Below are 12,185 nucleotides of genomic sequence, written 5' to 3'. Positions count from 1 at the left end.
GAGGGCGAGAGAGAGAGACACTGCAGGCAGGACAGTATAGTGTAGGCTGTGTAGTATAGTGGACAGTGTAGTGTAGTATAGTGGTCAGTATAGTGGACAGTGTAGTGTAGTATAGTGTGTAGTATAGTGGTCAGTGTAGTGTAGTGGTCAGTATAGTGGACAGTGTAGTGTAGTATAGTGGTCAGTGTAGTGTAGTATAATGGTCAGTATAGTGTAGTGTAGTATGGAGGTCAGTATAGTGGTCAGTGTAGTATAGTATAGTGTTTAGTATGGAGCTCAGTGTAGTGTAGTGGTCAGTATGGTGGTTAGTGTAGTATGGTGGTCAGTATAGTGGACAGTATAGTGGTTAGCGTAGTATAGTATAGTGGTTAGTATAGTGGTCAGTATAGTGTAGTTTAGTATGGAGGTCAGTGTAGTGTAGTATAGTGGTTAGTATGGTGGTCAGTGTAGTGTAGTGGACAGTATAGTGTAGTATGGTGGTCAGTGTAGTATAGTGGTCAGTGTAGTGTAGTATAGTGGTCAGTGTAGTGTAGTGGTCAGTGTAGAATAGTATGGTGGTCAGTGTAGTGGACAATATAGTGTAGTGGACAGTATAGTGTAGTGGACAGTATAGTGGTCAGTGTAGTATAGTGATCAATGTAGTGTAGTATAGTGGTCAGTGTAGTGTAGTATAGTGGTCAGTGTAGTGTAGTGGTCAGTGTAGTATAGTATGGTGGTCAGTGTAGTGGACAATATAGCGTAGTGGACAGTATAGTGTAGTGGACAGTATAGTGGTCAGTGTAGTATAGTGATCAATTTAGTGTAGTATGGTGGACAGTGTAGTATAGTGGTCAGTGTAGTGTAGTATGGTGGACAGTGTAGTATAGTGGTCACTGTAGTGTGTAATGGAATCAGGTTGGTCAGTGTTGAAATCAAGTAGGTTAGCATAGTGGTCAGTATAGGAATCAGGTAAGTCAGGGCTATTGTATTGGAAGGGACTCGGGGAGTGCTAAAAGTCTGCATGTTAGGGGGCGCAAATTACTTGCCTTGCCCCGGGTGCTGACAACCCACGCTACGCCACTGAGTGGATTTGCACAGAGCAGCCCAGATCCTCCTCTTCTCGGGTCCCTCTTCTGTGATCCTGGCCCCTCCCACCTGTTGAGTGCCTCCACAGCAAGCAGCTTGCTATGGGGGCACCTGAGCTGAGTCACAGCTCCTTGTGTCCATTCAGACACAGAGCTGTGGCCCAGCCCTGCTCCCTCTCTCTCCTGTTTGGTTGACTGACTTTGACAGCAGCGGGAGCCAATGGCACCACTGCTGTGTCTCAGCCACTTAGGAGGGAGAGTCTCGGACGGCCAAGATACTTGTGGACATCACTGGACAGAAATGGGGCTCTCATAAGTATTAGGGGGCTGCTGCACACAGAAGGATTTTTATCTTAACCACTTCAGCCCCGGACCATTTGGCTGCCCAAAGACCAGAGCACTTTTTGCGATTCGGCACTGCTTCGCTTTAACTGACAATTGCTCGGTCGTGGCGACGTGGATCCCAAACAAAATTGACGTCCTTTTTTCCCCACAAATAGAGCTTTCTTTTTGGTGGTATTTGATCACCTCTGCGTTTTTTATTTTTTGCGCTATAAACAGAAAAAGAGCAACAATTTTGAAAAAAAGCAATATTTTTTACTTTTTGCTACAATAAATATCCCCAAAAAATATATAAAAAAATGACTTTTTCCTCAGTTTAGGCCGATACGTATTCTTCTACATATTTTTGGTAAAAAAAATCACAATAAGCGTTTATTGATTAGTTTGCGCAAAAGTTATAGTGTCTGCAAAACAGGGGATAGTTTTATGACATTTTTATTATTAATTTTTTTTTTTTACTAGTAGTGGTGGCGATCAGCGATTTTTATTGTGGCTGCGACATTATGGCAGACACATTGGACACTTTTGACACCTTATGCCTTCCAGTCCAGTGCCATTTTGTTGGTTACTGGATGACCAAACGTAAATAATAGACGTCATGGCTGTATAAGGGCCAGAAATACAAAACACAGTGTTTGTCTACAAATATCATGGCGTTCACTTGCAAGGGATTAATTAAGTTGTAGCCTATTAAGAGAATATACAGCGGATATATCTAATAATAAATAACCCATTAGTAATAGTATGAGTATGATCTGAATCAACAATCAAGGCGCCAACAAAATGAAGATATATATAATGTAAGGACGCAATGATAAATCAGTGGTAAGCTGCTAAAACCTTTATATATAATGCATCATATAAATTAACCATATATGATACAAGTATATCTTTCCCCCTAAGGGGAAGCTATAACCTCACATGTAAAGTGCATTATATAAAGGAAAAACTTATGTTATAAAATATTACAAAGAAAATCACATCATGTACATACAGTAGTTACTCCCTGGAAAGAAAAATAAAAAAATGAATAAAACTTAATTAAAAACTCCCTATATGTACGGGATACATAGGGGGAAACAAGATGGTCATAACATGACTGGGATGTCAATTGTTTCATTTACACCAGCTAAATATAGTATTTGTTTTATCAACATCAATATTCTTCTTTGTCATATAAACACATACAAATATATATATATATATATATATATATATATATATATATATATATATATATAAAACAAAGAAGAATATTGATGTTGATAAAACAAATACTATATCTATATCTATAACTATATTTATACTATATCTAGCTGGAGTGAATGAAACAATTGACATCCCAGTCAATGGTATGACCATATGGGGAATATGATTTAAATTCATATAACCAATACATTTCTATGTTAGAAACTTCTCTGATGTGATTGCACCCTCTCCAGTGTGGCTGTCATTTGGCTATGCCTGTAAATTACAAACAGCTTGGATCTCTGTTGTGGAATTTACGGAAATGCATAGAGAGGCTATGTTTGGTGTATCCTATTGTGATATTGTACACATGTTCCTTGAGACGATCATGCAGTCTTCTAGTTGTCTGGCCCGTGTATTGCATGTGGCATGAACATTACAAAGGATAAATTATGTGTTTCGTCTCACAAGAAATAAAACAATTAATTGGGTAATCCTTTCCTGTTTTTTGTGATGAGAAGGACTGAATCTTCCTTAAATGTTGTCAACCAACCTTGCAGATGACAGAGATGACACAGCGGTTACAAGGGTAAAAATCTTTCATATTATCAGAAAAAAAGTGGCACGTAGGCAGGGATTCATTACATTTGGTGCCAAACGATCATGTAAATTGGAAGCTTTTCTAAAAATAATTTCAGTGTTTTCTGGGAATGATAATAATAATTCTAGAACATTATATGGCAGAAAGAATGGTCACACAATCCCTAAGGTAGGATGTCCCTTTAGAACAAGACAATAACAAAGTAGTGGTTTTATATTTTTAATGATGCATGCATTGATCTGCTAAAATGTTTAATATGAAGAAAAAATAAAAATGTATTGACGCTAGATGCAGAAATCAATCTCACTAGAGATAAACTTACTCCCTTTATGGGCAGAGAAGACAATAGAAGGGAATGAGAAAAATTTAGATACTACTGAGGAGGAACAAAGGTAAAAAAATAAATATATGAGAGATTCCAAAGATTAAAAAAACAAAATGGTTTTCAAATGGCAGGATCAAAAGCAAGTAGATACACCTCAGGAAAGGAGAGGTGATATGGGGGATAGCACTCCCACACACAATAGTCAGAGTTCTACTGCTAATAATAACACTTGGATCCCCTCCCATAAAGGGAAGAAGGGATAAAAGGAAAGCACCATGGAAGAACAATCTCAATAGAAGTGATTATTCAGAACCCTATGGTAACCATAACAGGAGGAGGGATTGCTTTAATGAAAGAAGGGATTCATTTGATATTCCTGTCACCAACAGATTTGACCCACTTAGAGGACAGGAGGATGAAGATATAGGAGACAGATTTATTGATTGGCAGCCCCAAAGGAGTAACACTAACAATAACTACCCAAAGGGGACATATCATCATAACAACCCTTATCCCCCCAGTTTAGAGAGCATTACCCACCACAAAGAAGAGACTGGGTTGAGTGGGTTGGGAAGACCAGAGGGATTTCAAAATATATAAGGGTTGCAGTTATTTCCCACCGCAGCCATCCACCGCACAAAACAGTGGGGATTGTTTTTTAGGATGGAGAGGAGGCAGGAAAAGAAGTGTGGACAAGAGGGAAGAGGAGAGGCCGGAGAATCAACAGGACCAAAGAAAAGGAAGACTTAGGTCCAACCAGTGGTGTATTCAACCTTAGCTCTAAAATAGTAAGCACTGATGAACTACATGTCCTTAATAAAGGTCTTAAATTGGCCCCTAAAGCTAAACTTAATAAATTTCAAACGTTCATAGATATTCAGAAGTTTACTAGACAATTAAGAATGAAAAGATATTTAATTCAAAATCCCATTTTGAGAAATAGTAATCAGTCATTAGAGTAGTGGACATATTTCAGTGTTTAACAAGTTGGTCACTAAAGATTTAGAGGCATTAATGGTAGGGATTGACCGATTATCGGTGAGGCCGATTATTGGCGGCCGATATTTACTTTTTTTGAAGTATCGGGCACAAACGTACCTGAAATTACCGATATTGCTTCAAGGGGTTTTACCGGAGTGATGCATGCAGCTTCAGGCATCACCCCGGTACTGTTCTTTAGAGTGGACGGCTGGCTTTATTGTAATAACAACCAATGCGGCTCAGCAGCCGCTCGGCTGTTATCACAAGCAACAGGAGGGGACACCCCCCTCCCGCCGCTGGCTAACCGAAGCCAGTGCTTCATTCGGGTCTTGGATCTAGTAACCCAGAAGCGATGTCATGACATCACTTCTGGATTACTGGCATGTTAAAGGCGTCAGTTGTGAAAAATATAAAGTATTAAAAAATGCAGATCTTGACTTTTTGAATGCTTTCAAGTGCAGAGGAAGGATCGGGGGTCTTATAGACTCCTGATTCCTCCATAAAGAGTACCCGTCACTGCCTATTACTGTCACAAGGGATTTTTACATTTCTTGTGACAGCAATAACAGTGTTAAAAAAAGTGTAAATTTTTTTTTTTTAAGTACAGAATATCGGCACACAATATCAGCTATAGGCCTGAGAGGTGGCTGAAATATCTGTATCGTATCGGCACCGAAAAAACGTTATTGGTCGATCCCTAATTAAGGGTATGTAAAGTAAGAGAAGATAGGTCTTCATTTTTGGGAATGAGGAGTCTACTAGATCAAAAAGATTTCATTATACGCCCGGGGGATAAGGGTGTTTTTTGAATGCTAGATATACTCCACCTACTGTATCTTCCCATTGACTTCTGTAAAATTTAAAAAGGAATTGAAAGCACTGATAGAAAAGGGGAACAAACAAGGTATCTTGGAACAAACAAGGTATCTTGAACAAGAAAGAGCAAAGTTATCTAGTCCCAGTATCATCGAGAATACCGATAATATATTGTTTACCCAAGATACACAAAGACCCTATTAATCCACCATGTCGCCCTATTATCAGTGGCATTGGGTCCAACTGGGTCAAAATATTCAACTAACCTTTATGTAAGACAGAAGTAAACATTAGATATAACATTGATGGTTTAAGACAGGCAAATTTTTACTAAATCCTATTTCAAGCCCACTGATTTACTAGTTGCCACCATCCCGCATGGCTTCATAATATTCCAAAAGGCTAAGGATGAGACAGAATTGCAACACAGAGATAGATTACATGGAATGTAAATGTAAAAATGTAAATGTAGATGTAGATTTTTGGAAAAAGGTTACACAGAGCCTATGTCAGGAACAATGAAACAGACGGAGACAGAAAATGCAGTATAAATCACACCTTTTAATAAAATGGTAAAAATGGTACAACTGGTAAACCTAGTCAAAACATAGCCAGGGTTCGGTAGCCAAATCGGGTAGTCAGAACAAGCCAGAAAATCAGGAAGCCGGAGATCATGTAGTCAAAGGCAGCAGACAGGATCAGGAACCAGAAGGGACGTCAGCCAGGCAAGTCTTCAACAGAAACACAGCAGAGAGTCTCTAGATATGCTGACCAAGGCAAAGGCATTGAAGAAAAGAACCAGGTAGTTTAAATAGCCAGAAGAGGCTAGCTGTGGGCCTGACTGATGAGCAGGAGATGATCCACAGGTGAGCCACTATGGAACGATGAGTACTGGTAATTAACCAACAACTGAGCAACCTGAGCACAGAGAAGGAAGGGATGAGAGCCCAGCCCTGACAGCCTATTATCGATAACACAATTGAACCTGTAAGGAAAATGGACAGAAAGTTGTTATTGGCTCCAAAGAATTTAACTGATAATAAGAAAATGTTTGTCCTTTTATTACTTCTTTTTCCTCACAATTTTGCTATGTCAAACAAATTATTAAAAATAGATGGGATATACTGAGAGCAGACCCAGTCCTTAATAAATCATTACCAGAAAACCCTGAAATTATTTGTAGAAAATCTTCCAATTTACATGATCATTTGGCACCAAATGTAATTAATCCCTGCCTATGTGCCACTTTTTTCTGATAATATGAAAGATTTTTACCTTTGTAACCACTGTGTCATCTTTGTTGAGGTTGGTAGACCACATTTAAGGAAGATTCAGTCCTTCTCATCACAAAAAACAGGAAAGGAATACCGAATTAATGGTTTTATTTCTTGTGAGACGAAACACGTAATTTATCTTCTGTAATGTTCGTGCCACATGCAATACACGGGCTGGACAACCAGAAGACTGCGTGATCGTCTCAAGGAACATGTGTACAATATCAGAATAGGATACACCAAACATAGCCTCTCTATGCATTTCCGTAATTACATAACAGAGATCCAAGCTGTTTGAAATTTACAGACATAGCCAAATTACAGCCACACTGGAGAGGGTGCAATCCCACCAGAGAAATTTCTGAAATAGAAATGTATTGGTTATATGAATTGAAATTATATTCCCCATATGGTCATAGCATTGACTGGGATGTCAATTGTTTCAATGACACCAACTAGCTTTCGTATTCTTTTCATCAACATCAATATTCTTCTTTGTTATACAAGCTTAGTATATAACTTGTTTCCCTCTATGTATCCTCTACATATAGGGTGATTTTAATTCAACTTTATTTTTTATTATTCTTTCCAGGGGGTAACTATGTACATTATGTAAATTTTTTGTGATATTTTATAACATAACTTTTTCCTTTACATAATGCACTTTACATGTGAGGTTATAGCTTACCTTTAGGGGAGAGATATACTTGTATCATATATGGTTAATTTATACGATGCATTATATGTTTTTGCTGCTTACTACTGATTTTTAATTGCGTCCTTACATTAGATTTATCTTTACTTTGTTTAGCGCCTTGATTGTTGATTCAGATCATACTTTTTTTTATATATTTTATCATTTTTATTTTTATAATCCATGTTACTAATGGGTTATTTATTATTAGATATATCCACTGTATAAACTTCTATTCATGGGCTACAACTTAATGGGGGCCGTTGGCCTCCTTCGCATCACGCATGTGAACGCCAGAATATTTATAGACGCACACTGTTTGTTTTGTATTTCTGGCCCTTATACAGCCATGACATCTATTATTTACATTTGGTCATCCAGTAACCAACAAAATGGCGCCGGACTGGAAAGGCATAAGGTGTCACCAACAAAATGGTCAGGACCAGAAATTTCTATCCACACAAGCTCTGTTGCTGCACAGTCACCTGGCAGCATATGCGGAGGAGAGTGCGCATTACATGTGGGTGGAAGCTGGTGCTTTGGTGCTCATGGTCTTCACGCTTTTCAGTTGGAGTGGCATTGTACACACATGGTCTTCTTTCTTTCCTGTTATACCCGGAGTTTCAGTTATCCAGAGGAGAGCTGAGTCATTTAAAGGAGTTGTGTTTTACATGCGTGATCACTTAATTGAGCATCTCAGACTTCCGGTAAGTGGATCATCCAGCAATTTGGAAAGTTTGAAGATTTGGCACAGTTTATGATTTATGAACTCTAATTTATGAACTTTACACATTGATATCTTATATAATTTTTATAACGCTGCAATTTTATATTTTCTTTGATCACAAAAAGTTTGAGTATATTACCTTTATTGCCAGCAGCTATTGTATGGGTGCATAGTCCTGACTTTGTTTATTTTTTCCTACTCTGCAGAGCTATATGCATCCACTCTGCCTGCCCCTCCCCTTCTCCTGCCCAATCACAGAGCCCTTTGTTTTATATGAACCCATTTACAAAATATAAAACCTTATGTGAATGAATGTGTGAGAAAGCAGCATCTCTCCTGTCAGACCACTTGCAGTATAATGATAGCTGTACTCCTGGCGCTCAGTAAAACTGTTAGTTCAATTGTAAATAAAAGATTTAAGTCCACAAGGTGGCATGAACCTGGTTTATCTTAACCCATAGTAAGCCAGCACATATAAGAAGGTGACTGTATTCCCGCAGTGCAGCTTTAAACCCTTATAAGCCAGCATGTTTTTAAAAAGTGCTGCAGTTCCTGGGATTCTACTTTAAAAATGTATGTTTCATGATGGGTAATGTAAGGATAATTTAAATTCAAGCAGCCATGCATTGTTTTTCATGGTCTAGGTCAGTGATGGCGAACCTTGGCACCCCAGATGTTTTGGAACTACATTTCCCACGATGCTCATGCACTCTGCAGTGTAGCTGAGCATCATGGGAAATGTAGTTCCAAAACATCTGGGGTGCCAAGGTTCGCCATCACTGGTCTAGGTAATGTAAAGTAAAATAGTTTTTTCAAGACAACATACTGTACAAGTATAGCTGATTCCTAATGATTTATCTTTCTTTTTCATACAGGATTACGAAATTCTTCAGTCTGATCAGAAAAGCTGAAAATTAAGTCTATTCCCAGAAGCTGGTTTCTTGTGGTGACTTAGATTTAAAAATGAATGTATCTAGCACCATTTGAAATCAGTGTTTTAGGAGTAAGACCCACATCTTTTTGAAGCACAGCAATAAACCTGATGGCAAGTATACAAAAAATAATATATAAATATAAAAAAAATAAAGTTTTTCTTTGTGTAGAAGATAGGTTCTTTACCTATGCACTCCTATAAATATCACTATACATAGGCTGCAATCGATTATCGATAAATCGATAAAATACAACTTCTTTAAATGTTAAAAAAACTGTTCTTGTAAATCTGTAAAAGAATAGAAGATGAAGGTATGGGAACAATTTTGTCTGTCATAATCTATCAAACTGAATTCTGATCATTGTTTGTGACATTTACACTTCTGTTTGCCTAGGCTTCAGGGTGTCCAAAATCAACTCTATTTACACGCAGCAAATTGTCATTCATATGTTAAGAATGAATAATTGTAAACAAACTTTTAAAAAATAAAGACCTTTGTGGTTCCATCCCTGGAGTCCAAGCCAATTGCATCTTTATAACAACTTGTTTAATTGATTAGAAGTTGAAACCTTAACCCCCCTCCCTGCCTCTCCACCCTAACAAATAACCCACCTCTCCACCTTAAACAATATCCCCCCCTGACTCTCCACCCTAAACAAATAACCCCCTCCCCGCCTCTCCACCGTAAACAATAACCCCTCTCCCCGCCTCTCCACCCTAAACAAATAACCCCCTCCCCGCCTCTCCATCCTATACAAATAACCCCCCTCCCCGCCTCTCCACCCTAAACAAATAACCCCCTCTCCACCCTATACAAATAACCCCTCTCCCCGCCTCTCCACCCTAAACAAATTACCCTCTCTCCACCCTATACAAATAACCCCCCTCCCCACCTTTCCACCCTAAACAAACAACCCCCTCTCCCCGCCTCTCCACCCTAAACAAATAACCCCCCTCTCCGCCCTTTCATCCTAAACAAATAACCCCCTCTCCACCCAAAACAAATAACCCACCCCTCTCCACCCTAAACAAATAACCCACCCCTCTCCACCCTAAACAAATATGCCCCCCCTCCACCCTAAACAAATAACTCCCCTCCCTCTCTGCCTCTCCACCCTTAACAAAATAACCCCCTCCCCGCATCTTCACCCTAAACAAATAACCCTCCTCCCTGCCTCTCCACCCTAAACAAATTACTCCCCCAAGCCTCTCTACTTTAAACAAATAACCTCTTCCCTGCCTTTCCACCCTAAACAAATAACCCACCTCTCTTCTCTAAACAATAACCCCCACCGCCCACCTCTTCACTGTAAACAAATAACCCCTCTCCCTGCCTCTCCACCCTAAACAAATTAAGCCCTCCCCGTTTCTCCACCCGAAACAACAAGGTTCCTGTCAGTGGTTGATGCAGCGGCACTGGGAGAGGAGGAAGGACTCTTGCTGGCCTGGATGAGAGGGGTAGCGGAGCCATGCGAATGAGGGCAGCAGCTCCAGCCTGAAGGCTGGAGGCCTGAAGGGTTCTACACACCCTGCCTCTCTGTCCCCCTCTGTGGTCAGCGGAGGGGCGGGGCCACAGTCCACATCTCCGCTGTGGAAAACAGAAAGTCAGTTCCAAGAAGAGAACCAGAGGTGGCAGAATGTATGGAGGTCAATCAGCTGTTTAGTGCTCACACAACACAAGCAGATACTGCATAATAGGCTGGACCAAACAGGAGGGAGGACAAGCAAATTGAGAGATACAAGTTTTTAGAATCACGGGCAAGCATGGTATGCTGATACATTTTGATCGCAACTTTGTAGTCATATGTCAATCTGTTGTTTTAATTTCTAACAATCCAGGTGTACACACTACTGGGAAGTCTATACACATGCAGAATGTTGGTTATAGATCTCTTATTAGCACCATCTCCCCATTAAGGTCAATCAGCTGCTGACTTTTTCATCTGACATCAGTGCCTAGCAGACTAGACCATCAAAGGAGTTAATTGTGTATATGAGAAAAATATATCAAGGGTATCGCCAATCAGCATGATATGAATTGGCATGGTGACACATCTGGTTTGCAACTCTGTATTCATACATGTCAATCTGTTGTCTTTCATTTCCAACAAATCTGTGTGGACACACTATTGTCCATACACATACAGATGGTTGGTTATAGATCTCTCATTAGCACCATCTTCCAGTGAAGGTCAATCAGCTGCTGAGTGTTATCTAACATCAGTGTTCAGCAGGCTGGACCCAAAGGGAGTCAGTGGAAGCGTTTATGAGAAGTATATCTATGGGATTACAAATCAGCATGGTATGACAAATCTCTATATTATGAGCAGAAACCAACCCATGTATGTACACTTTGGATGATAACTTATTACTATCGTTCATTGCGATACACATTCATCACCCCAATCAACAAATCTATAGTCCTGCCAATACCGCCATTGGTATATGGCGCTGCAGCCCCTTGTAGTCCAGTTACAACTCCCATTTGTCAGTGGTTCACATTGACATTGGTTTGAGTGGGTTGGACACAAGTTAACGTGCAGATGGCTGAACAAGACGAATAAGCAGGCAGACTTTCACTACAGACATTTAGCCAGTCTACTGATCACTTCACACAAATCACTGATACAACCGGACCTGTCACCATCAGAAGAGGGGGCAAAGTCACTGGAGTGAGATACGGGGGGGGGGGGGAAGCGATTTTGGGGGCCAGGATCTGGGGAGATCAGAGTGGGGTGGTTTGTGTTGGGTGGGGGGGCAGGGGGAGAGGGTTTCCCCATCTTTGCCATGGTTGCTTGTTATATGTATGTCCAATAAATACAATTTTGTTTTGAAATCGGTAGCCTTTGTGGATGCGTTTTTCCTTTGGTGTTTTTTTTGGCATGTATATTTTGGAAGCACCTCCCCTCATTTAATAGGGTATAGGCACCCTTTTCACAACACTCCCAGGATCCATACAATTTAGTTTTTTTTTTTTTCCTTCAGAATGTATGGAGCAGAAGCCTGCCTTGTGTGCAGGTCAGTGATTGCCAGAAGCTTATTTTATAACAGGTTCAGTGTGACAGTGACTGCTCATGCACTAGGTGCTATAACCTATTGTAACATGGAGGATCATTAGCTTAGTGGTAGATGCATTTTCAAGTGATTCACATCAATCAGCACTTTAATTTTAGGGCATGGCAGCCCACTTTTATTAAAAGGCACATGGAAAGTTCATAACATAATGTTTCCCACACAGG

At 39.9% G+C, this 12,185-nt stretch overlaps 1 long non-coding RNA gene across 1 annotated transcript in view; it reads left to right on the top strand.

Moving 5' to 3' along the window:
• The window catches only part of LOC141128483 (uncharacterized), a 43,590-nt gene extending 34,138 nt beyond the window's left edge, over positions 1 to 9,452 (top strand). The window contains exon 4 of the long non-coding RNA XR_012241700.1: positions 8,888 to 9,452. This is a non-coding gene — a long non-coding RNA (uncharacterized lncRNA). The remainder of the gene's footprint in view (positions 1 to 8,887) is intronic.
• Positions 9,453 to 12,185: the final 2,733 nt, after the last annotated feature.

The sequence above is a fragment of the Aquarana catesbeiana genome, linkage group LG02, assembly GCF_042186555.1.
Source record: "Aquarana catesbeiana isolate 2022-GZ linkage group LG02, ASM4218655v1, whole genome shotgun sequence".
Lineage (NCBI taxonomy): Eukaryota > Metazoa > Chordata > Amphibia > Anura > Ranidae > Aquarana > Aquarana catesbeiana.
The sequence above is the reverse complement of the archived record's forward strand: the minus strand, read 5'-3'. Positions and strand labels throughout refer to the sequence as shown.